Source organism: Lissotriton vulgaris, chromosome 11 (genome assembly GCF_964263255.1).
Source record: "Lissotriton vulgaris chromosome 11, aLisVul1.2, whole genome shotgun sequence".
Classification (NCBI taxonomy): Eukaryota; Metazoa; Chordata; class Amphibia; order Caudata; family Salamandridae; genus Lissotriton; species Lissotriton vulgaris.
The window spans coordinates 957,911,168-957,937,405 of record NC_141699.1 but is presented as its reverse complement, the minus strand read 5'-3'; the positions used below and the strand labels follow the sequence as shown (position 1 = coordinate 957,937,405).

At 45.9% G+C, this 26,238-nt stretch overlaps 1 protein-coding gene across 1 annotated transcript in view; it reads left to right on the top strand.

Moving 5' to 3' along the window:
• Positions 1–26,238, top strand: part of SLC33A1 (solute carrier family 33 member 1) — a 235,993-nt gene that overhangs the window by 52,605 nt on the left and 157,150 nt on the right. The gene's annotated exons all lie outside the window — the stretch shown is intronic.

Below are 26,238 nucleotides of genomic sequence, written 5' to 3'. Positions count from 1 at the left end.
AGTCAGCAAGTTCACCATGTGATACTTTTGGCCGTGTTACAAACATCAGAGGACTCTAGATCTACAGATATTTTCTGACGTGATTGCAGCAAGTAGGTAATCTCTGCTAGTGGCTGGACGCAACAGTTACTCTTTGCCGTGATCAAGAACGCTACGTTCGAAACGCGTAGGCGATCAGTTTTGAAATAAAACTCTGTTAAAAATCCCCGAGTGGAGTGCCATCAATTTCGAATTTGCGTGTGGATATTGAAACGGGATACTGCCTTGATCCCGGCGATGGCACCAGCTCCTGAGTGCTCCCCCTGCGACGAGGCAAGTTGCGAGGTTATATATATATATATATATATATATATATATATATATATATATATATATATATATATATATATATATATATATATATATATTGTGTATGTATATAGATAATTGATTTGTCTCCGTGCAAACATATTTTGGATTTGTGCGCAAATAAACCGTATTTGGTTTAGACTGCTGTGAGTGCTGATTTATTGCCGGTTTTCAGCCTGCGGAGCTCGAATATATATATATATATATATATATATATATATATATATATATATATATATATGTGTATGTATATATGTATGTATGTATATATATGTATATAGATAATTGATTTGTCTCCGTGCAAACATATTGCAACATTGTACCTCTGTTGTACCACTTAGACATTCAACAATCACTATTTATTTTATTTTTATTTTATTAGAATGAAATTTCCCAGTAAAGGTCTCTGAGATGATTGTAATATCCTCTTGATTTTAATCTAACATGCATAAACTGCTTCATGGTCTGTGTCTATATAGCACATGAAATATAGCTTTTTCAGTGGTCTTTTACAGCTTATAACCACGTTCCGCAGAAGGCCTTACTTCATTCACAACCCAAACCACATTTTACAACCTTTTGTCTCTCTTCTCAAGAGGAGATCCAGAATTGAATTCAGTTCACTCCTATATTCAGTTTGACAACTCCACAATACATTGCAGAGCACAGTTCACAATGCCTCCCCACTCTCTTTGGCACATACCCATCTATTTAATATTGTATCTTACAGACTTCTCTTGTACTTCTATTTAGAGGCCTCACCCACTCAGTTGATATGGGAACCTTTTACAGCACCTTCTTCCATCCTTTTGACCGTCACAGAGGCACCATGTCTGATCCTCCAGTTGAATTATCATGTCCCTCTTTAAAATCTTAGAGCTGGGTGTTTCTAAGATGTCCCCAAATGTTAGTGGCGGAAGAATTCTCAGAAAACATAGAAAATAACTAAAAGTTCCACCCTGCCATAACTACTGATAAAACTACTTCAATGGATCAGTGCAGACTTCATTGTAGAAGTAAAGAAAGTGGGAGTAGCGGTCAGAATTGGCTATAGACAAGTTAAACAAGCATTGGAAATGCAATAGGTCTTGCATTCGCTTAATTTAGAGTTATTGGCATTGTAAATAATGTCTTTTACCCCCTGCTAACCCCGCCAAGCTCATCAGCCCGTCATAAAAAGGGATATCTAAATGTAGGATTGTGCAAAACTTTAGCTTTTATGCGAAATACATTATTAGCATTTGTTTTAAACAATTACGCCTGTGGTAGTTTTACAAAGCTATTTTTGTTTTTACCCTTCCTGCTGATAAAGTTTGAAAAATTAATGAAACTGTGAAGTTTTTACAAGAATCTAATATGTGAGTTTATGTAATTTTGCAAACCCATCCACATACCCATGTAAAATGCCGCAATTTGGTACAAAGATGCTGCTGTTAGCTTGTACACTACACACCTATGGGGCAGGTGTGGCAGGGCACTCCCGGTACTCAGTGCTCTGAAGGTGGGGCAGGTGAAGGAAGCATTTACAAGATAAATACAGCTATCTCCATTTCGGAACATTGCTAACGCTGAGAAGCTTTCCTCCAAACCCTTCTCTCTCACCTTAGAGACCCTCTTAGGCTCCTGCTTAGGATGTGAGACATTATTCAGGTATTCAAGGTAATGTGGCGCTTTAGCATGTGTACGGTTTTAGTTTATCTTCTCTGTTGTCATAAAAATTAGTTAGAAATAAAATGACTTTTATTGTACAGCTGGGGAGCTTTGTTTATAGCTTTTGATTTGCACAACACCCAGAGTCCATCCAGCATTTCAAATCCTCCCCGAACTAATGCTTGTTCTTTGCACATCCGACCAAAGACGGCCCCAGCACTCACAGCAGACAAATCACCCCACTAGTCTTTGGCCAGGACCGGACACCATGAACTACCATCGCAAGGCCTAGTTCAGACGCACTGGAGAACCGGAACAGCGTTCGAGAGAGCTGGGAGCACCACAAGGGCACACTGTTGGTGGAACAGTGGGTGAACACTGAAAACCACACGAGCAGGGACAGAAAGACATTAACAGGGCAAGAAAGCATGTACTGAGAGAAGAAGCAGCCATTCACAGCATGCCCGCGAGATACCCTAAGATAACACAGAAAAATCACAGAAGCCTACTTCCTTCTTTGTGAGAAAATAACATAAAATCAAGCTGACACACTTTTGCAGGCACGCTTCATTTGTAGACCCATTTTATTAGTCTCATCTTGAGCCAGCATCCATCCATTAGTATTAGTGACACAATTAAAGCTCTCACCTTGGTTGTTGTTATAAACTGGACTCACCTGCGCTGGTGTCTGAGATTAACAAAGTGGAAGAAAAAAACAAGCCGCAGTGGACACTATTTTGGCCGCTTCCACACCCTGTGCCACAGAGACTTACTTCTCTTTGATGCACCCAAGTGACGCACCTGAGGTCTGCGTTTTTTACGTCCCGTTTGCTGTCTGTTGTTGCCTCTGCCACCTCTTCTTCCGGCTGTGTTTGTTCATACTCACTCACACTGTTGAGTCCGCCCTGCTGATCCTACTGGTCCTGCTGCCTGACTGCTGGGGCTGCAGGGCATTGAGGCAAGAATGCCAGTTTGCAGGCAAGTATTAAGCAAGTAGCAGGTCTGGCGAGTGGATTGCGTCCAGACCAGCCAAGCAAGCAAAGCGTATTAGATTGCATCAGGAAAGCGACCGGAATGTGCCAGGAGTGCAGTGTTCTGTATAGTGTGATATGTTGTGTTATCTTAGCTCCACAAATTGAGTGAGCGTCTTTTACCCAGAGGGGCGCCTAGATCTAAGGTATCGGCGGATTCAAACCAGCAAGCTCCTAACGTTTTCTCACTCCTCTCGTGCTTGGTGCTGAGTATAGTGTTAACGTTGGAGCACTGTGCATAGGGTGTGAGCGGGTGCAGGAGCAGCGGAAATCCTCCGTATGGCATGATAAGTTGCTCCTGACTCTCTTATGTCTGACGACCCTGTGCCCTGCAGTCCTAGTTTCGGAGCATATGAATGTGTCCTTGTGTAAATAAATTTAAAAAACAGAGCGCGGTGTCCGTGAAGCGGGCACCGCACTTTGAATTAAAGTAAATAACACCCAACCAGTCACAGCTGCCTGGCTGGGGCCTAGCGATGGCTGACACACTCGAAGATTGACTGGGCCCAAACTCCTGAAACTCAACCGAGAGGCTAGAAAGGAAACACCCCCCTATCCAACCCTCCTGTCCCCGTAAGTGTGTGTGATGCATTGTTGGCCTAGTTAAAACACTCCCCGTTTGCTCTGTTTTCTCGTGTTTCCTAAGGTGCGGAATTTCTCGCTCGCTAGTTCTTTCTAATTTAAAAGGCTAGTGCAAATGTATATTCTGGGATTTCAAATGTGAAGTTGATTAATATGCACTTTGATTGTACATATTGCTGCTTCTTGCCTTTTTATTAGATTTTGATTCTCATATATAACCAGCACCGCCTCTCCCCTACCTCCCACACCGCCGAGGAACGCGCCAAAATGCAAAAAAAAAAAAAATAGCCGGAAACACGATAATGAATCCCGCCCCTCCCGGACTGGTGACCTGACTCATGGTTGCCATGGCGATATTTTAGAAAATATGCTTGCGACACCGTAAGTCACGTCACCCAGTCCTCGAGAGGCGGGATCACAGCCGGACAAATCATCCGAACATGGTCTTTGTCCAATGGCAGGCCTCCGTTTGGCGAGGCCGGCCAATGGAAGAAGGGGAAGGTTCATGCCCCTTCTTGCTAACAAGAACTCTCGCCTGCGACAGCGCATGCGCTGCAACGCAGGCTTCGACCTAAAAAGGGCTTGATGTACCCAAGTTACCGCATACTATTTGTCTCCCTCTGAATCATCTTCGAATGGTCTGAATCCAATAAATGGAGTATCATTGATGTTTTTCAAACTGTACCTTCCGGGGGATATCTGGGTTTGGATATGCATGGCTATAAATGCACATCTTCACACAAGTTAGGTTTTGTGATATAACAGACCTTCAGTGAGCCAGTGAATTGCCCACTAACCCTCTTTGAAAAAATCCTTCAGAATGTTACAGCTGAGGCACACCTGATCCCTAGAATGTAAAACTTATTTCTGGAGAGTGAGATTAGACTGAAAGTGAATTCACAACTTGAATGAATTGAGCACAATTTTCTTCAGAGGAGTGATGGATAAACTATATATTGGCACACATAGAAGATTTACACCCATCCAAGGCTTGAACGCGGCCAGCAAGATCTCACATGCCTGGCACGGGACCCCAACCTCTGCACACTATCACTAAAACCTGAAACACTCTATGGACGAAATGGAGCAGATAGCTTACATAAAACACATTCTATGGAATGATCCCATGTAACTGGTATAATTTGATTCGGTGTCACCTTTTAGTAGTACTATCACAAGCATTCAGGTTACTCAAACCCCGCTTGTGTAATGTTAGGTTGGATACCAGACATAATGGGGAGTAGAAGAGGATGGCCCACTTGTCAACTTGTTCTTACTTTCAGCTAAGCAGAGCATCCTTGTAAGACGGGAATCCAGCTGATTCCACTTATGAAGGATTGGTATGCAAAGTTACTGTATGTTCTTGCCTGGAGAAGATCATCTATGCAGCACAGAGAGAGGAGAAGCACTTTGCAGGAGGTTGAGGTCCCATACCTAGACCTGTTTTAGGCCATTACAAATATTAGTTTCAGCCATGCTGACCACCTGCAGGACCACAGAAGAGGTTGGCAACACGGAGATCTTTCATAAATGAAGAAACTAATAAAGGGGGGGGGGACAGGGAAGTCCATGTTTTAGATGGAAAGAAATTAAAAAATGAATCTGTTGTGTAAAGTAATTTGAAACATATTGAAACAAAGTCTTTTGCCAGTGGCTGTGGAAAACTCGGTCTACCTTAGCTTCTGACCTAACCCATTGGTAGACCTTTAAGCCTGTAACCTTGTACACTAGTCCTCTGTGTTGGGTGGTCCCACACTTATTTAGTCTCTGGTAACTGTGCCTAAATCATAGTGTTTGGAAACCGCCCCGTCCACTGATTACACATCTTGATACATATATGACTCGTGCATTGAGATGCTGTTTCTTCCAGTGGGTTGAACTACCAGTGCTTCATGTTGGACCCTAGGTACTTTTAATAATTTTTGTCTTTTTCAGATGCTGCACCATCCAACGATTACAGACTTATTTGGTGATGTTTGGGAGGCTGCATCTTCTGGAGCGATTAACTTCCATCGCTCTAGTGTGGGCCACATTGACTCTTAAAGTTTCTGAAAAAACACCAGTTAATTATTGTCTTTATTCACAACTGGTATCACGAAACTGAGAACTCCACTGGGAGCCTCTCAACATCATTTTACTATTTGTGCATGAGCAACTTTAACTTCCTGCTGTCTTTATTCAACAGGTGTATTATACACAATAACATCCCTCTGTTGATGGGACTCCCTCCTTTTACCCAATGTTCCTCACACGTTTACTCTTCCCTGAGAGATTTCCTCATTCAAGCTTTTCCAATGTCCCTCCTTCACTCTTCCCATCCTCTTCACCTCTTGTCTCAAATGTATTCTTTGTCTACCTTCACAATTCACTCCTTTTGCCTTTTCTTTACTAACTACCAATCTTTTTTCACTCCACTTGACCCGTGCACTTCCCCATGTGAACTCCCAACACCATTCTTTTTTCTCCTCTGATGGGCCTTTCTCTCCTGATATAAAGTCCTCCTGCCAACTCTCCTACTATCGCTCTCCCCTGGGCTTACCCTCTTCGGCTTACTTGTGCTTCACCTAATCTGCATCATTTATTTGTATAAAAATAGACCGATCGATATACACTTCTCCACCTAGAAGCACTTTCTATCCTTACACAGTCCCTCTGTTATAAGTGGGAGGACCTAGGGACGATTTTTTAAAGTTTTCCAATTATTTTCATTGACGCTAAGTTTTAGCAAGTCTGAGTCCAAATTGAGTTTCACCGTCTGGGAAACTCAAATTGCATGTGCAAATCTAAGTTTAGGCCAATAGTATACACGGGGTCAAAGACACACATTTGTAAGGCAAATACATTTATAGCACATAATATCCTTGAATTATATGTATTTGAATCAAAAACAAAAAGTGCTCCTGCTTTTCAATGAAGGGAAGGGGCAATGATGTGTGATTAAAGGAGTAGAAAACAATGCATCGCTGTTAAAAAGAGATAGGACTCCGGTCGTTGTTGATTTCAACAATAAAAGGAGTCTACATAAGTCTTGTTGCCGACAACGTTTCGACCTTCTTTATTCAGAGGCCATCATCCGGACTAAGCAAGAGTGCTCTGAATCTATAGATCAGGAATTTTATAATGGTCTATAGATTCAGAGCGCTCTTGCCTAGTCCTTTTAATATTCAAATTAATCACGACGGGAGTCATGTCTTTCTAATAGCAATGCACTGTTTTCTACTCCTTTGATCACCGCTTACTGCACCTTCACTGAAAAGCATGAGCACTATTTCTTGTTGATTCTAGTATATAAATAATTGAAGGATATGTTGTACAAGAAATTCATTTCTTTGCCTTACAAACATGTATACTTGACCTGTGTATACTATTTTCCTACCCTAGATTTGTGTATGCAATTTGAGTTTCCCAGACTGAAACTCTCCTAGAAGATTTAATTCCTTCTGAAACATTGCTTATATAGACATAACGTATTTCTCCTGGTTCTTAAAAATGTATGGGATCACCCCTGTTTTCCTATAAAAATTAGGAAAGAGGCACTTCAGAAAAGGCTGCTCCCCAGCCGTCGCTTTTCTCCTTTGTCTTTGGATCCTGTGCAAGGTCAGTTTCCTTCCTGTGTGGGTGGTTACAGAGCGTGGATACCCTCTGGAAAATCCACGAGAACCAAATTAATAAGAGGATACAGTGTCCAGGATGAACGTACATGCTACTACGACCTACAAACTCAAAACACCAGCGCACATCACATAGTCACTTATATCCTTGTGCAGTCAACACTTTTCTCCAAGTTGTATACTCGCAGAAACACTTCCTTCCAATCCAAGAGATTCGCGTTGTGTAGAAAATGCAGTTTTTATTTCTTTTTAAAACACAGTGCTCCACAGCCGACGCGCGTTTCTCCCTTTGCGGTCTTCCTCAAGGCTAAATCACAACGTGTAAAGACTTTCAGTAAATTGGAGCACAGTCTTGCCACTATATGCGATTCTTGGTATAGAATTCACCAAGAGTATAGTCAAATGTATCCGAGCACTTGAATTGTAAGTAGTAATCTTCGTTTTTTATGCACTTGGAGCCTTGATAAGTTCCATCATAATCGCCCAAAGCTTCCTCACATCTTCATGTCCAGCATCAATTGAATGTTCCTACCACCTATTCTGCAACAGTGTTTGCTCCTTTATACTCAACCACCCCATGTCGTCTCCTTCACTGCTGTGCACTGCCATTCAGCTTTTCCTTAAAGCATGTTGACACCCTTCTCCGTCTTCTTTTTTTTTTTGTTGCTTTTTAGCCCACCACCTCTACCACTGTGAGATTATGGTATACGGCACTTGCCTCTGGTCGTGACGAGTCTCCAGGGCCATTGCTGTGGTACCTGGGGAGTCCTCGTCTCGCGCCAGGCTGCTGTGCTTGTTCGCGGTAGGTTGGGGCTCGCTGGGCCACCTGCTGTTTCCGTCCTGTCGCCCTCTGGCGTCACAGACCAAGTCGTCCTCTATGCCTGTTTCGCCATCTTTCACTGAGCCGGTGTTCCCCACCTCTTGTTGCTTTCTGCTTGGTGCTCCACACGTTCGTTGCGTTAGCTTCCATGGTTGGCATTTTCCTCCTCGCGATTCCCCATTTCAATACCGTAGCTGGGTGCCATTTTTCTTTGCTCCGTCCCTATCAACATTAGTCAATCTGACATTATAGTCTCTCGACAACCGCTGGCAGCCATGTTAGATCCCTTGAGCGGATTCCGGACTTCTGTACATTCCCGAACTACAACATGGTACAAACTACCTCCTCTCCCTTTCATCCCTGTACTGTGCTCCTCCCTTCAATCTGTGCCACGTGTCCCTATCCTCGTTGTCACTCCACTCTTTTTCATCCCCCTCGATGGAGATGCACTAATCTTGCATTCCAGGACCTTTTGAGTAGTGTGAGCTTCCATTCCTTTCCTAACCCACTTCCTACCTGACTCACTTCCTACCTGTACATTAGCTATACATACATTAGGTGTAGGCCGAGTAATATGGAGATGGGTCCAGTGGAAGAAACTGAGGCATTATTTGTGCTCACACTGCCTGGTTGCTTAGCTTGGTTTGGTCTGTCTTGTAGGAGCGTTGCTATCTATAGACACGCGAAGGCTTTTGCATGGCTGCCATATATTATGATATACCTGTTGCTACTCTGTATTTCCAACTCTTTTTTTCCGGAATTAAAGTATATTTTTTACGAGCTAAAATGTAATGAAAGTTGTGATACTTGAGAATAACACTCAGAATTAATCATGGTTTTTTAAGGAACACTACCTTCAGTATTATGCGAAAACCTTTTTTGGTTTTGTGTTACATTCACTGTAATGGGATTGATAACTGTTAGCAAACACTTCATTAATATTAAGTAGTTTGCCTACACACCCAGCAATCCTATATTTATTTTATTCTATACCATTCATGCTTTAAGAAAAATAAGCAATCTTTTATAACCATGATTCTCCTGACTTTTCTTTTAGAAATAAGCAAAGCAGAAAATTGTTTCTAATCTCAATGACTGACTCCTTGGGAAAACAAATATATATATATATATATATATATATATATATATATATATATATATATATATATACCTCCAAAGCAGTTCCTTTGCGGGAGATTATGCAGCGCTCACGCATGTGCGGTATCCTGCGGCAGAACCAAGCCGCTATTATCCTCAAAACTTTCTCCCAGCTGGGAAAAACGGGTCGCACAGCCAACTTTGGATTTTAAACAGCAATCCTTTTTATTTTGCTCATTTCCAAGGGCAACAGGCACAGAGATCTACGCGTTTCGGTGTCACTCCACCTTGCTCACGATCACTGGGTTTGCCCCACCCACAAACATTTAACCACAACAATTTTTTTCATTTTTTCAAAAAACTGTGTTTCCTGTCACATGGTGTGCTAAGGATTGTGGTCCTTGTAGTTTTTGCGAATTTTTGACAAAAACTGTTTGTGAAAAAAGTGCATCCAAATTAAAAATGAATTACAAATTAACAAAATTAAATGCATTTTAGTCATGTGCCTTCCAATAGGCTTCGAATATCAATGTTTGATTTGCCTTCCAATAGGCTGACTCATACTTGTTATTGAGACATGTCCTTGCAAAAATGATTCATTAATGTCTGTTCAAAGGTGCACATACAACTCCTCCGATTGATTCAACCCATTCGGGTGCAGGGTCCTCAGGTTAATGATGAATTTCGATTCAACTTGTCGCAGTTTTTTCGCTCGATCACCCCCCCGCTCACCTTTAAAAATTGTTTGAATGCCATAAAATTTCAGTTTTTGCCAATCACCCTGGTGTGCTAGTTCCATATGTTTGGCTATGGCATTAGAGCGGTCCTTATGAATTGTGGCCCTCATATGTTGCAAGATTTGGTTCTTCAATTCAACAGTTGTACTTCCAACATATTGCATGGGGCAAGGGCACTCCACAACATATACAGTGAATGGTGTTTTGCACGTGATACATTGTCTGATTTTCCATTTCTTTTTGTTGGCCAAAGTAATTTCTTTTGTTGGCTTGGCTATCTGGCACATTTTACACCCATGGCATTTCATGAACCCTTTGGTTTTCAGCCAATCATCCTGTCTCTTTTTCTGGAAGTGGCTGTGTATCAGATGGTCCTTAAGGTTTTTGGCACGCCTGTAGGTTATTATGGGATGTGTTCCAACGATCTCTTTGACAGTGTTGTCTAATTGTAACAACTTCCAATTTCTTCTGAGAATTTTGCCAATCTTTTCACTTTCTTGTGAATAGTCTGTTATTAGACGGATTTTATTTGCCTCGGGATCAACTCCTTTGTTTTTTCTCTTCAAACACTCCTCGCGTGTTTTTGTACTGCTTTTTACGAGGCTGTCTTTCACTGTTTGTTGTGGGTATTTCCTTTGGATGAATCTTTCCATTGTACGTTTGCTGTTCCTCTTCCACTCATCTTCTTCACTGCATATCCTCCGGATTCTTAAAAATTCACCGTAAGGAATGCTGTTTAGTAATGACTTTTGGTGGAAACTGGTAGCTTCTAACGTGGCGTTAGTAGATGTTGCTTTTCGATGGAGAGTTGTGTGAATTTGCTGATTTTTTTTATATAGATTTCTGTGTCCAAGAATATTATTCTCTCCTTGCTCATGTTATATGTGAATTTCAGATTTTTCACACTGGTGTTCATTGTCTGAAAGTATTCTTGGTAAAATAAAAAGGATTGCTGTTTAAAATCCAAAGTTGGCTGTGCGACCCGTTTTTCCCAGCTGGGAGAAAGTTTTGAGGATATATATATATATATATATATATATATATATATATATATATATATATATTATATATATACATATATAATCTCAGTTGCCTACCAGGGAGGATATAGACCATGAGAAACGTATAGTCTAGTCTTGCCATTTAAGATGGCAGTAACTATTTACAAGCTTTCTGAGAGTCCTGTGGCTCCATGGGACGAGTAGACCTTCTTAACTTTACTCTGGCGTTTAGTGTTGCACGTCTATCTGAGAACCTAGGTTGCTAGCCAGGTGGTGCCCCCACTCTGTGCACTTCTCCATACTCGTCTAACCCTTAAGACTCCCATGTTCACAAGATTTGGAGTATCATGACGTATGTATCTGGTATGCTGAGGTAGCACATCATGTGCCGCAGTCTGACACTCTCTACCTCTCGTCAGTTTTCTGTTCCCAACCTAACTACTAAAATCCTCCATACTCTTCCATCATCCCCCTTCCACCTCCCCCGTTACCTCAATTCTCTTTGTGCATTCCCATCAGTCCACCCTTTCTCACTCTCATATGCCGGCCATATACTCCACCCTGGTCTTCCACTAACCATAGTCTGTGTTGTATTCTTGACATAAGATCAGTGACTTTCGATGCCAGCTTGGACCATCTCTATATCACAAAATCCTAACTATGTGGCTGTTCAGCCTGTTCAATCCCACCGGGTTAGTAAATGCTGATGGCAAATGGTGATTGCAGGAATATCAGCAACATAGTTATTTTCGAGACCTTCTTGCCAACCACCACCCTCAGACATTTCAGCAGCAGAATGCAAATGTGTTGCTCTCCTTCTTGCACCTATTCTTATTTATACCTGCTGATCTACAGGATTCCTCCTCACTATCCAGCTTTTTCAGATTACTTCCTTGCTGCCATTTTTTTTTACCTAGCCATCTAGTACAAAACTGAGCACCTGAACACCTGGTTCGGCAAACCAGACTAAGCTAAAACTAAAGCCAACGGACTTTTTAAGATTCTGATCAGTCTCCTACAGATCATTCTTGGAAAAACATCAGCCATCGTAAAATCGTTGCCTTCATCGAAGCAGAAAATGACTTTGTCTTGTTCCACAATAAAGACTTTCGTCCCAAAAAGAGATGGAATCTGCATATGTGGCTTGGGTATACTTCCGCCCTGTAAGTAGTTACCAGAATCCAAGTGTACATACATTTAAGACTTGAGCTGAAGGATTACAAGTAGATCAGAATGGGTGCATTTTGGTTTCTGAAAGAAAAGGTGAGGCATAGGTGCGTGTCTGTTTTGTGTATTGCTCTTTGTGTGATGCAGAGGGTTTTGAATTTGAGTCTGTGAAAACCTGGAGCCATAGCAGAGTCTTCAGAGCTGGCGTGATGTGTTCGCTTGGCTTTATGTAAAGGAGAAGTCCTGCAGATGCATTTTGACCCCCCTTTGTAATACATAAATGACAGATGCCTGTGTAGAGCCCAAGCTAGATCATGTTACCAGATTTTCATTGGGTGTATATTGTATTTGTGATGGTACTGTTGATGGTGAAGGATGGGATGTGGCACATAGGTCCAGTGTCAAGTTCAAGCTATAGCAGTAGCAGAGACAAAGGTACCACCATAGGGCTCTTTGCAGCCTGTCTTAGTGTGGGATGTTGGTTTTCACTGTCTTCTGCATACAAATTCCTATTCTACCTACCCAGAGGTCACTATTTGTTTTACCTGCATGTGTTGAGAAGCAAAGTGTGCATTGTTTCATCGGTCTACTGAACGGTGTAACTGATGTAAGTAAATGAAACTTGATTCAGAAAGTAGTTAATTGGAGTCTGTTTCTCAGTTTAGTTTGAACACCCCATCTGGAAAAAAATGCAATAGCTTGTAGTCCTGCACTACCAGTCCATAAATGTTTTCCGGCTGCTGGTACTATAGTACTGTTTATTGGCGGTGGCCTTTTTACTTTCGCATGAAATTTAAACTTTGCTACTTGTCTTCCAAGACATTCACTCTTGGTTAGCCTTCGGACCTTGTTGAGAGGTGAAAGATCTCAGAGGGCTACTGGGAGATTAGAAGTACAGCGAATTGGCTTCTGAAATGTAGGGTGTAGTGTGTTGCTTTCTCCAGGCAGGCGTCCCAGGCCTAGTGAATTTCCTTCAGGTTTCAAAGGTTTACTTTTTTTTATACATGCATTCTTGTGCTGAATTGGGTGGTAAACAATTGTTCTTCTTTTACTTTCCCTAAATCATTAGCATGGTTTGTGGTTGGGTTGGGTTGTGTTGTGTTTTGTTTTCCTTTAAGTATTAAATATTATATTTGTTTGCCATTTTGCGTATGTACAGTGCCTACCACCCTTGGGTTAGGGAACACAAACAAAGTGTCTAAATGAAATCACAACGTAATCAAGTCACCTGGTGGATGGTATGGTGCATGAAGACTGAAATGAACAGTTATTGCAGTGGTGTTGTATCAGAGTGTAGATTGAGAAGCATTCTATGTATGAAACCAGAAGCAAGGATTATGCTCATCTTTCTTCATTTTTATTTCTGAGCAGCCATGTTAGTTTTAACATTAACAAAAGAACAAACTTAATAATACTCCATAACCTCTGGGAAACCATGAAATCACAAAGCAGACAGTCCACATCCAACAGGCGTCAGCATGGAGTATAATCCTCCTAGTCCCCTGTCAGTTGCCCTCTTTCTTCACTGCTCGCAGCCGTACAAGTTGAGTAAGTGACTTCAGTCCATTTTTTTTCTTCTTATTATACAACTGTGTGCGTTGAACTGGTGTTTTCAAGTACGTTTTTCTTTGCAGCGAGGTGTGCGCTCCTACTTTCCTCAGCGACTGCGGCAATGCTCCGCTGCTCCTTTTGCGGCTGTTCCTTCTGCGGCTGCTCCAGTGCGCTTGTGTTTCCCTCATTGGATGATTGAGGGGCCAGAGCGCGCGAGGGTTCTCTGACCATGAGAGGATGCGCACTCCCTACATGGTCTTGCCAGATACTCTAGCGGATCGCGCATCAGTTTCAGTTTGACGGCTTGTTGAGCGCCACCTGGCTGCAGCATTCAAAAGTGAATTTTAGCCGCCGTCCGCCTGGAGACAAAAACCCTTCGGGGTAAGACCTGTTCAGGAGTGTAGACTCCAGGTGATTAGCTGACTGCCCAGGCTGCAGATTTTAAGCCCGGTTGATACATTTAGGGCACTTTATCTGCTGGTCTCTCACATTGAGGAGGGCCTAGGGAGGACTGCTTCCAGCCCCCATATATACATTGTGTGAGGTAGACCTTCACAGTCTGAGCCCTGCTTGCTTTTGTTCAGGATTAGTTTCAGCTGCCTCCCAGCCGCTTACTCTGTTCCCTATAAGGGTGACTTCATGTTTTGAGAAATGTAGTGGGTGCACCCCATTGACCTGGTCTCCCTCTTACCAGGTGGGGGGCCACCACTTGACATTCCTAGTGTATCTACACAGTTCCCACTACCTACCCCTGCTTTACACGCCCCTTGGAGGCGTATAGGGAATGCTATGAGGAGGAGTAGGGGGTAGAGTATTTTCAGGTTACAGCCAAGTTCTGTGACGCGGTAGACGCCTCCATTTTCAAAGTGGGGTCAGATGCTGTGGCCCCTCTAGAGAAGAGGATATGGAATTGGCACAGAAATGCCTACAAGCCCTCGCACTGGGGGAAGACTGCCTGGGCCCTTGGCCCCAGAACTGCAAGAGCTCGCCTCTACTCCCAACTCTGAGAATAAGCGCAAGTGCCTCCCACGACACAAGGGTAGGCCTGGATGATTTTGCCAGATAGAAGAAAGCATTTCTGGGCTCAAACCTCCTTCCACCCCTAGACTTGCCCAATTTTGCTGACCTTTTGCAACCCAGTGAGACAGGGCCCAGGTCAACTCCTCCCCAGCCTTCATATGGGTCCCCCACGACTGTGGAGGGCAATTCGGATCATAACCGATCCTGGAGACTTACTTCAATCCCCCTACTGGCCTGTCGCCTCCTAGTGTGGTGTTTTCAGACCCTCAGTCGGACCTCTTAGACCTTGAGGATTTAATGCATACCCGGTTTTCGGATTGGCTCTCTGTGACAAGGTGGCGAAATATGTGACCAGTAGCCTGAGGAAACCTCTTGACCAGGAGGTCCAGAACCGCCCTGGACGGGAAGGTGGCCTTCACGCCCAATATCCGTGCACAAATGGCCACATTTCTGGCCAAATTTATCACTGGCCTGTTAGTGAAGATTTTTGATATGGTAGCGGATGCCAAGGCCTTCAGGGCCCTAATTCCCCCTGATGGCAAGCTGGACCCAGCTTGAAAGCACATCCTATTTCTTGGTAACTCTAACTATGCCATTTGAACAGAAAGGCGCAGGTCTCTGCTAATCAAGATCGATCCCAAGCTGGGAGTGTTCACCAACTCAATGGCGGGAAAGATGGTGCAAGGAGGGCTCTTTGGCAACCTGTTTGTCTAGGTACATTGTAAATTTGTCTCTACATTTAACTCGCTGGACAAAGCACAATCTACTGTTAAGCGCATTTTTAGTGCATGTGTTTTCTCTGTGGCTGGCTGTGGTAGGGGGAGCTCGGCTGACCGTTCCCAGTACTCCGCCTCACTCACAATTGGTGCCCACTCACGTTGGATGCTCGGGTGCTCCAAACTATTCAGGGGTTCTAGATAGTTTTATGGGTCCTCTTCCAACCGGTTCACCCCCCCTCCCAAGGCAAGAGGTGGCCTTGATTCAGCAAGCGATTCAGGGGCTTCTGGCTAAAAGAGGCAATTTGTCCTACCAACCCCATTCTGCAGGCTTTATAAGCAATCTACTCCTAGTCCAGAAGCAAGGTGGTGTCAGCACCCAGTATTCAATCCCTGGAAATTCAACAAGTGTTTTTTTTACCAGCACTTTAAGAGGCAGGGCTCCGCCTCCGCGATCTTCTCCGACCCGATGACTGTATGGTCTGCCTGACCCTATAAGCTGCTTACCTCAAAGTGCACATTTTTCCCCCCACATCGGCATTTTCTCCAATTCCAGTCATAGGGCCAGATTTTCGAGTTCATCCACTCCACCCTTTGGCCTATCGGCGGCCGCATGGTGCTTTACCAAGGTTCTGAAACCAGTGATAGAATGCCTGAGAGTGTCAGGTATACGTATGATAGTCTACCTAGACGACATGCTCTTGATGGATCAGTGCCCAAGGGACCTATCACGCTACCTTCACCTAACAGTCACTCTTGCAGTCCCTCCGCTTTGTAATGAACCAAGCAAAGTTGAGTTTAAGCCCTTCACGTGCCACCACCTTCCTGGGGTTAGTAATCGATCCGAGGGCGGCTGTGCTGAGCCTTCCGTCAAAGAAGATAGCCAAAATCCAACTTGAGCTGCGAAAAACATTATTGAAAGAGAGGACCTCTATTCGTCAGATCGTGAGAGTGGTAGGCTTGTCCTCATCAAATCAGGCCATTTTTCTCAGGCCTCTCCACTTCTGAGCCTTACAGCGTTTGAAGGCGTCGCAGACTCAAGGCAGACTTGGTGCTAATCACACCAATATGGAAGTCGCAAGCATGGTTTCCAATTCTGATGGAACTTTCTTGGGCTTCTCCAACCAGTCTACCCTAGAGTGATCTGGCGGGGAAACACTCCTCACCTGGTGACGAACGGCAGCCTTCAGTTGATGGCCTGGAAGATTACAGGGCAAGATGGCAGGTGCCTGGCCGGTCAAGACAGGCTGCAGACCTAGTCTCTCGAGCCTGGGCTGACCGCACCGCCAACATGTATCTCTCAGCCTGGTCTTGATGGGTGGGTTGGTGTCTGCAGCAGAGTCTGAATCCCGTAGGGACCGGCATTGTGCACATTCTGAACTTCTTAGCCTCTTTGGCAGCTCGGGAATGCCCTACAGATTGGTCAATACTTTTAGATCCGCGCTCTCCGTAGCCCATGGATCGATCGGGGGGGCTCCCTGGGGGGGGGGGGGTGTGGAACACCCTTTGGTCAGGAAATTGCTCCGGCGTTAAGCTGTCTTTGCCTGCAGAGCCTAGTACTCCACCCTCTGGGACGTGAATAAAGTTCTCCGCCTCTTGTTCTCATGGACAAGCAATAGATACCTTTCCCGGAAACAGTTACCAGCCAAGTTAGCCATTCTGTTGTGCTTGATTTCATGTAGGAGGGTGTCAAATGTTAGGTTGCCTGCTTGGAGGATATTCTGAATGTAGCGTACCAGTCCTCAGACTCTACCTTTAAACGTTTTACTTCAGTCTGCTTTGAACAAGCATAATCTTTGCCTCTGGGTCCTGACACAGAATGAAATTTTCTAGCTATCGTAACGGAAAGATTCAATTCAATTAACTACTCGTAGGCGAGGATTAGCTCACTGTCTCTTGAATGATACCGCAAACACAGGTCCCATAACTCTGGTGGTTTAAGTTAAGCGTTTCCTAGTTTTTTTTGAGGTAGATGTAATACTTCCTGTATTGCCAAAGATTATGGTTGTATGTTTAATGTCACCTGTGACAGTAGAGTGGTCTTTACCAGGTTAATATGTGCTCTTTGAATTGCAGGAACAGACTCTTCCATGCAGTAGTGAGCAACTTTCATGGGTGGCTTGATCTCAGGAAGAAAGAGGGCAACTGACAGGGGACTAGTACGACTATACTCCATGCTGACGCATGATTGGATGTGGACTGCTTGTTGTGTGACTTCTTAATTTCCCAGAGGTTATGGGAAATTAGTTTGTTCTTTTGTTAATGTTAAACTGACATGGCTGCTGAGCAATAAAAATGAAGAAAGATTAGCATAATCCTCGTATCCGAATCCATAACTTTTTTTTTAACTTTCCGTTATGATAGCTAGGAAACATTTCATTCTCATGTAGAGGTGGCATTATTTATGAGTATACACATACCTCTTCCCTGTTTGCTGCCTTTGGGAGGTGGTGGCAGGTAGTCAACCCGGTACAGATGGCAGCATGGGTGCATGTCTTTTTCTAGAGCAATCAAGGTCACTGAGATAGTAAGGTCGTGGAGAAGATGAATGGGAATTGAAAGACCTCAGTTTTGCACTAATGTGAAAAACACTGATCTGGTTTTCAAGAGAGAACAATATACAGTGTTACTTGAGAGTTTGCTTGGTATTTGTAATGTATCTTGAATGTTGGGTGACAATTTAGGTGTGGAGTTTTATAAAATAGCTATTTGATCAAGGGACTTGAAGCTTCAGAAATCTATTTATCCTGTTTAAAAAAAAAGTCAATTTTTGGTGTATTGAACGGAGAAATGATTCTGGTGTTCTCAAATCAGACCTCTCATAATTGCTTCTTTGGTTATGCCAGGTCTCCTATTAAATCCGGGTTTAGATTAGAGCAAATCTCTGATTTTGCAGCTTTTCTGCAAATCTGCACCCAGAGGTAGTAAGTTTTGTTGCTTGGCTGAAATTCCCTGTTCTTTTGTGCACACTCTAATTCTTAAATCAATAAAGATAGTCGCCAACTCCTCTCCAGTTTCTTCCCTGACTTAAAATGGTCGAAGAGCAGAGGTACGCAGGAAAAAAGTGGGGTGTAGCGAAAGCAGTCCCAGTGGCCACTTTAAAAGACTTCCAAAGAGATGCCCACAGTTCTAAAACCCAAGAGTTTTTATACACCATTCCCACGTTCACAAGTATAATAGAGTCTGCAAATTCATCATAGAATGATTATAGTTATGGTCGCATTGCAAAATCTGAAAGAGCAACGTAATTAAGTCTTTAGTACTAACCCATTTCTTATGGTAATCCAAATCGTGCACCTTCTCTTTCAGCAACTGGGCTCTGGAGATGAGCAACACAAAATCTTACATCTCTTAATGGCTCATAGATTAGGCACCCCCTCAGTGAAACCTTCAGCAGAGGTCCTTAAACATGTTACTTTGAATACAACATGAAAGCTTAGTTCATATTGCACATTTCGTGATACTATAGTTCATTTTTGAGCCGTTGGCATCATTTACTTGATGCTCCACGGAAATGAGAGGAGAGATGGTTTGCAGCAGGACACTGATTGGGGGGAATAAATAGGAGCGATACGTACAGAACACCAGAAACTCCATCCATATTAAAATAAATGGTGTCTCAATGAAAATGTGGCACAACTTCTTCATAGAGTTACTTACATTCTATAATTACACTCATTTTAAGTGGAATATAGTTAATTTATCAGTTGCAACTATGCATCATTGAAACCATTAATTTTCACCCTACATTTGCACATTTCGAAAAAGGTACTATAAATTTATAATGTCTTATGGTTTTGAGACATCATCAAATAAACAATTCTCAAATCTAGAATGGTGTAGGTGCCCTAATCATTATGGATTAGGTAGTTATACAACATTGAGGCAGTGGGGCCTCTCTGATATCTGGAGGATTAGAGCAGGGAACCACCGGGGGGGACACTTTCCACAAAAATATGGGCACACCTCGAGGAAAGATTTTATTGGATCAGACCTTATGTAATGTGATCAAAGATGTGTATCCTGTAACAGCTCGCATCTCCGATCATGATATAGTTTTTTTTAGAAATTGAACTAAAAAGGCTGCATATAGCAAGGAGGTGGACATTGGATAGGGCATTGCTATTAGACCCTGAGGTGGTGGAGCAACTAAGAACAGAGACTATCGAATTGTAGAGTTTAAATATAGGTTCTGCATTCCTACCGGTAGTCTGGGGTGCCTATAAGGCTACTATGAGAGGGAGATTAATTAATATATCAATCCAGAAGAACAGAGAATACAGAAGAGCGGTGGAGAGGTTCGAAGAAAAACTGTGCCAGTTGGAAAAACAATATTTAGCACATCAGCTGAAGCTAGAGGACAAAAAGGAACTGTAGAGGATAATGTCGGTAAAAAGAGACCATCTATCAATCTTCGAGGAGCGAGTTAAGGCAAGATGGGAAGCAAGTAAGTTTCCCATTTTGAGTATGCAGGGAAACTGTTGGCTTGGAAAGCCAGGACATACCAAGCCAGGAATGTAGTGCATAAAATGATAGTTGACAGTAGTGGGTTAAGGGTTTCAAGCACTGAGGACACTGAGAAAGCTTTCCTTAACTATTATACGGATTTCTATTCAGAGATTCTGATGGTGATGGAAGAATCAGTTGATGACTGGCTAGCGTGGGACAACCTTGACAAAGTGACGGAAATCTGGAAAATCAGCAGGCCTTGAGCCTTTGATATCCAAACCTGTTCTGGCTTCTTCTTGGTGTGTCTATTTTCCAAGTGCAAGCAAGGAACTAAATCTGGCCATGGATGAAAGTCTGGAAATACAACTATGAAAGTTGCCATTTCTGTGTAAATTAATCCTTGCATTTGCCAAGGCAATACCTGTCTTGATAATAAAGCATTATGACACACTCTGCCTCATCTGGCTCCCTGTCAAATCTTCTTAGTGGCCACATGCCAAGTACAATATATGCAGTCAGACGTGGTGATTTTAGGCAATAGCACTCCTTGTGATTTGTATATTGGAACTGTGAGACCTGGCATCCTTGGCATGGTTTCCCCTGACTTTCTAATCTCTACCTCCTATGTTTTTGATTCAATGCTGGATAATGTTTTGCTGGTTTAGATGCTTTGGGCCCTGGGCCACTGCTGATCAGGGCCAAAGTGCCAGTGCTCCCAGTAGGGCCTGCACTGATGTAGGGAACATGCTTTAGTAGTGAACTACTGCCAAATTCGTTCTTCACTGCAGCAAGGCTCAGGCCCATAGTAAAGTATGGGAGAGGGTGGGGTCCCCTGTGTACCTGCCTATCTTCCCCTAGGAGCAAGATAGAAAATCCAAACTTGGTCTCTTAGGATACAGAAATTAATAATACATTTTTCAGTTTGGTGCCTGAAAGTAGCACTTTTAAAAAATGACTATTTTCCTGTCCAGTCTGCCTGTGGGCCTGCCTGGGTGTGCGAGTTCGAGGGAGTGTGACAGGATCTGGGAAAACTGCAGCGGTGGGATGATAGCTGGCTGCCCTGAAGGTTAGGGGAGGAGTGGTGCTGGGCTGTACCCTGCCTCTTGAGATACCGGCTCCCCTGTCTGCTGGATGACTGTAAGCGTGGAGTGGGAGCGGACCGGAATAACAGGCGTGGAGGCCGTATGTAGTGGGCTATCTCGTAGCCGGTATTTATTAGGGTACAGTGTTCAAGGGATGAGGTACAAGGGAGAAGAGGGTTCTGGATTGCGGCTGGTTCCGACTCTGAGGTGATGGTTCTTCAATTGGGGATGATCACGGGTCGTAAGCTGGGTTGGCTGGTCTGCTGAGGTAATGGTCGGTTCAGCCGCGGGACGGTGGCTCCTCGGAGGTATGTAAAGGAGAGAGAAAAAAGTGGCCGTTAGTTCTTCTGGTCAGAACTAATATTTTGTCATTCACCTTCACCGGGCGTGTGGGAAGTAAAGCGAACGTGAGGTAGGGAGGGGAGAGGTACGAGATGGGAAGAGGCAGCATGGGTAGGGAGGAGGGTGACTCTGTGCCTGTATGTGAGGGGTAGTATACACAATCGTGATAGTGACACACACAGCTATATTCACTATTTCACAGTGCGAGGTGTATAGTGAGGGAGAAGCTACTTTACAGGTACTATATTTACAGGCTGTACTATTTACACTAAAGGGGAGCTGGTACTCACTTGGCCTGCCGCAACTCTGTCCGAGTTGCGGCCGCTCTCCAGCTTCCTCCCCTGGACTCCACCAGTCCTCCGTCCAGACGTCGTCTCCTGCTTCTGGTTCTTCGCTCTGCTCCCGGGGTTCGTCGCACGCAGTCTCCTGCCACGAGTCTTCCTGCTTGAACGCCCTGTTGTCCGCTGTTCCGGCTTTTCTGTGGTCCGCCTCTGGACAGGGGGAGGGACTTCCGGGGTCACGGGAAAGCACTTCCGGTTTCTCCCTCGTCGGGACTGGTTCCTGTAAGGAAGAAGAAAGGGGTGGAGTCCTGGTTGTTATGGACGCCCGTGTAATGGAGGACTGCTGCCAGGACCGGGAGGAGAGGCGTGGCATCGGCGAGGTAGGGATCGTGGTCCCATCACAATGACGGATGTCCCTTCCTCCCTGCTTCAAAGGAGAAGATTCCCCGGACCCAGGAGACTCCCACCGGCAAGCTCTGGACAAGGGCGACCCGCGCCTAAATCATAAAACCTCAAAGGCATCAGAGACCCTGTACTGCATAAAAGACAGACCCCGCTCCCCAGAGCAGCAGACTACTTCTGACCGAAGAGGAGACGCCCTGCTGAAGAGGACAATGTAAGAAGACCCCAGGAACAGTGCTGCCATTGCTGTGTGTCTGGAAGCTGACCTGCTGTCGTGTCTTGTCCTGCCTAAGAGGGACCGTTGGGACTGTGCTGTGTGCTTTGTCCCCCTCCGACCAGGAGAACTCTCCAAGGGCTAGAAGAAGAGCTAGCCTCCTGGCCCCAGAGTCCAGGGACAAAGAAACTCTGCCGCGGTCATCGCATTTCCCCCCCTCCTGGCTGTGTGCGGGGGAATGACTTGTTGGTGACTTGCATCGCAGAGAGAGAAAGGGTGCTGCGAGAGCTCGCGGGCTCGTATCCTCTCTCCCCAAACTCAAACTTCAGAAGGCCTCGCCAAAGCCCAGGAGGCCGCCCTCCTGCCACTAAACAGGAGCGCCGTGGGCCCCTGACTCTGCCCGAGAAAACCCGGTGTCCCCCGGGACCCCCAGCATCGAGATCTGCGAGGCACCGGGAGCCGAGAAAAAGAGGGGAGGCTCGCCCCAAATCGCCGTGCTGGGATTGGACGGCGGGCTCTGACCTCACCGCTGGGATTCCCTGAAGCCGCGCTGCGGTTGGCTGGCGGCCCGCCGCGTCATCAGAAAGACGCGCTGGGATTGGCCCAGCGCGTCTGCCACGAGTTTGGCGTCCCCAGGAACCCGGGAGCCATCCTGCCTGCTGTTAACATTGGTGGTGTAGCGGTGGGATGAGGAGGTGTGTTTGCGCCTGACCTACAGTGATTGGTGAGCACCACTAGTTTAATGCAGACCTACATAACCACATACCGAATCATTGGCTCCTGGTCCTATTTTTGAATTTCCGTGAAGCACCATGTCACCCCCCAGTGAAAAGGCGCCAAGTGAGAAGGAAACCAGTGCAAAGGGAGAAGTTGATTTTGACATTGGGGAATCTGTATTCCTATCACAAGGGTGCTCTCAGGAAGTATTGCAGAGACTTTGGGTGCTCCATTAAAAGCGACTCTTGAAAGGACGAGCTGCAGGAAGCCTTAAGGGTCTGGTGGGAGGCCAAGGAGGCCGCAGGGACAGGTGGTGCAGAGACGGAGAATCCGCAAAGGAATGGCTTTGGATCAGGTGATCTACCACTGGGCAGATCAGCCTCAAAGGCGGGCAGCAACCATTCCAGCAGGGGTCTCTCCCCGGAGGAAATCCAAGAGAACCAGAGAGCGCGGGAACAAGAGCTAGAAGTCCTGAGGCTCAAGGCCCAGATGGAAGAAAGGAAGTTACTTCTGGCCCATGAGGTGAGCATGAGAGAACTGGAACTAAAAGCTAAGCAGTTGGAGTCCGGTTCAAATGGTGGCAGCGTACAGCCAGTGCATGGGCCTAGGGTATACCTCCCCAAGGACATAGTCCAGAATTTTCAGAGGGGGGAGGATATCTATGCGTGGTTCACAGCCTATGAGATTGCTCTTAAGATGGGGAAGGTGCCTATGGAGGATTGGGGGGCGGGCCTGTGGCAGCATTTTGAGGCTTCTGGGAGGGATGTCCTCTCACCCTTGGAATTGGCAGGCAAGATGACCTATCCCCATACGAAGGAGGCCCTATGCCTCCGGTATGGGCTTACCCCGGAGCAGTATAGACAGAAGTTTAGGAACTTCAAAAAGTTAGAGTCCAGTACATGGGTGGAGTGTGTGAATCTGTATACGCGTGCATTGGAAGGTTGGATAAAGGGCAGTAAGGCAACTGATTACGAGGGGTTGGTCCACCTAATTAGTTGGGAGCACTTGAGCAGTCTATGTGTTCCAGAGCTGCGCCAGCATCTTTTGGATAGCAAGTTAACTGATCCCAGGGAGCTTGCTAAGGAGGCGGACCGCTGGACCAGCACCAGGGTCCACAAGGGGATCGTGGGTACCACAACCAAGGTTGGACCGGGTCCCCCGCAGAGGAATGGGGGGGACACAGACAACAAAAAAGAGATCCCTAAAGGGCCCCAAAACAGTTCAGCTGCAAAGGAGTCCCCAGCCCCCCAGTCCCGGGCAACCCCACCCCCTAAGGGTGGGGCGTACCTTTCAAGGCCCCATTAGGTATTACAACTGTAATGGGAATGGTCACATTGCCCTGAGGTGCCCCCAGAAAGCCCCCACACCCTCGGTCACTCCCAAACCTAGTTTGGTGAGTGTAAACTTGGGGGAGGAGTTAATACCTAGTGGGAAGGAGGAGCTGGTAGTGATGACCCTGGTCTCTTTAGGAGACCGAGAGATGGACCAGGAAACCGACCTGCCGGACAACACTAAAAAGTACAAGCAGTGGGTGACCGTCAACGGTAGGGAGGTGAAGGCTCTCAGGGATACAGGAGCTAGTGTGACATCTGTCATGTGTCAGTGGGTCCCTGAGGAGCAGGTTATCCCAGATGTACTTCACCCGGTGGTGGCCGCTGACAACTCGGTGCGCCTTTGCAAAATGACGAAGGTTCCCTTTGAGTGGGGGGGGAGGGTCTCAGGCCCCTTGCGAGTTGTCGTGAGGCCCGCCATGCCGGTGGACTGTCTGTTAGGCAACGACCTGGAGAGTTCCCCCTGGAAGGAGGTGGGGTGTCCTGAGTGGGCCTGTGTGACCACTCGGTCCATGGCCGCCGGTGGGGGTGGTCAAGCGGACTTGGAGCCTGAAAGAGAGGCCCAGGTACCCGCCCAGAGGAGGAAGGGCAGGGGGCGTGGGAGATCCGCCCCAGCCGTTCCCACGGTCCAGGAGGAAGCAGACCCGGAGGGGGATGCCCTGGTACCTACAGGGGAGCAGGTAGCCGAACTGGGAGACTTACCGGAGCTGACCCATTGGCAGCAGGAAGGGGGTCCCTCCCGGGAGGAGTTCTGCAAGGCGCAGAAAGAGTGCCCCTCTCTTATTGGTATGCGGCAACAGGCTGCAGACCAGGCGGGTGGCGGAGAGTCGAAACACCATCTCATCTATTGGGAGGATGGGTTGATGTATAGTGAGCCCAAGGTCATTGAGCCCGGTGCCGCCCGTGTGCTGGTGGTGCCCGAGCGCTTCAGGACCTTCCTACTGGGTCTGGCCCATGACGTACCTCTCGCAGGACATCTGGGACAGGACAAGACCTTTCAGCGGCTTGTCACCCATTTCTACTGGCCCCAGATGAAGGCCGTGGGAACTTTTTGTAGGACTTGTCAGACTTGCCAAGCCAGTGGCAAAAGTGGGGGAAAGTGCAAGGCACCCCTCCAACCCTTCCCTGTGGTCAGCACCCCTTTTGAGCGGGTGGGCATAGACTTTGTGGGGCGGCTGGAATCCAAGACCGCCTTAGGCAACAGATTCATCCTGGTCTTGGTGGACCATGCAACCCGGTACCCGGAAGCTGTCCCTCTCCGGACAATCACCGCCCCTGTGGTGGGCCGTGCATTGATGGGGATCTTCTCCCGGGTGGGATTCCCCAGAGAGGTGGTGTCCGACAGGGGTACCAACTTCATTTCTAAGTACATGAAGTCCTTGTGGGAGGAGTGTGGGGTAACTTATAAGTTCACCACTCCTTACCACCCTCAAGGGAATGGTCTGGTGGAGAGATTCAACCGGACCCTCAAAGGCATGATAATGGGCCTCACGGAGCCCATGAGGCGGAAGTGGGACGTCTTCCTACCCTGCCTGTTGTTTGCCTACAGAGAGGTGCCCCAGAAGTCCTTAGGGTTCAGTCCCTTTGAGCTTCTGTACGGTCACCCTGTGAGAGGACCTCTGAGTATGGTGAAGAAGGGTTGGGAGAAATCCCACGGTAAGACCCCTCAGGACGTGTTCAGCTATGTGCTGGCCATCCGCAATCAGACCCAACGCTTCAGGAAACTTGCTCAGGCAAACCTAGAAGCCAGCCAGGACGAAATGAAAAGATGGTACGACCAGAATGCCACTCTGGTCGAATTCCAACCTGGACAGAAGGTGTAGGTGATGGCGCCCGTCGAGCCTTGTGCGCTCCAAGATAAGTGGACAGGGCCATATGAGGTGGTAGAGCGCAAGAGCGAGGTAACCTATCTGGTTAACTTTCGGTCGCCCAGGAAACCTTTGAGGGTCCTGCATATACTGCCACATACTGCACCTCTGAGGCGGAAGCCGGAGGCACTACTCACTCGTCTGTTTTAAAATATCTTAAATTGTGTTACTTTGTTTTTTAAACACTTGCCTGAATCGCCCTTGAGCTTGTGAGCTCATA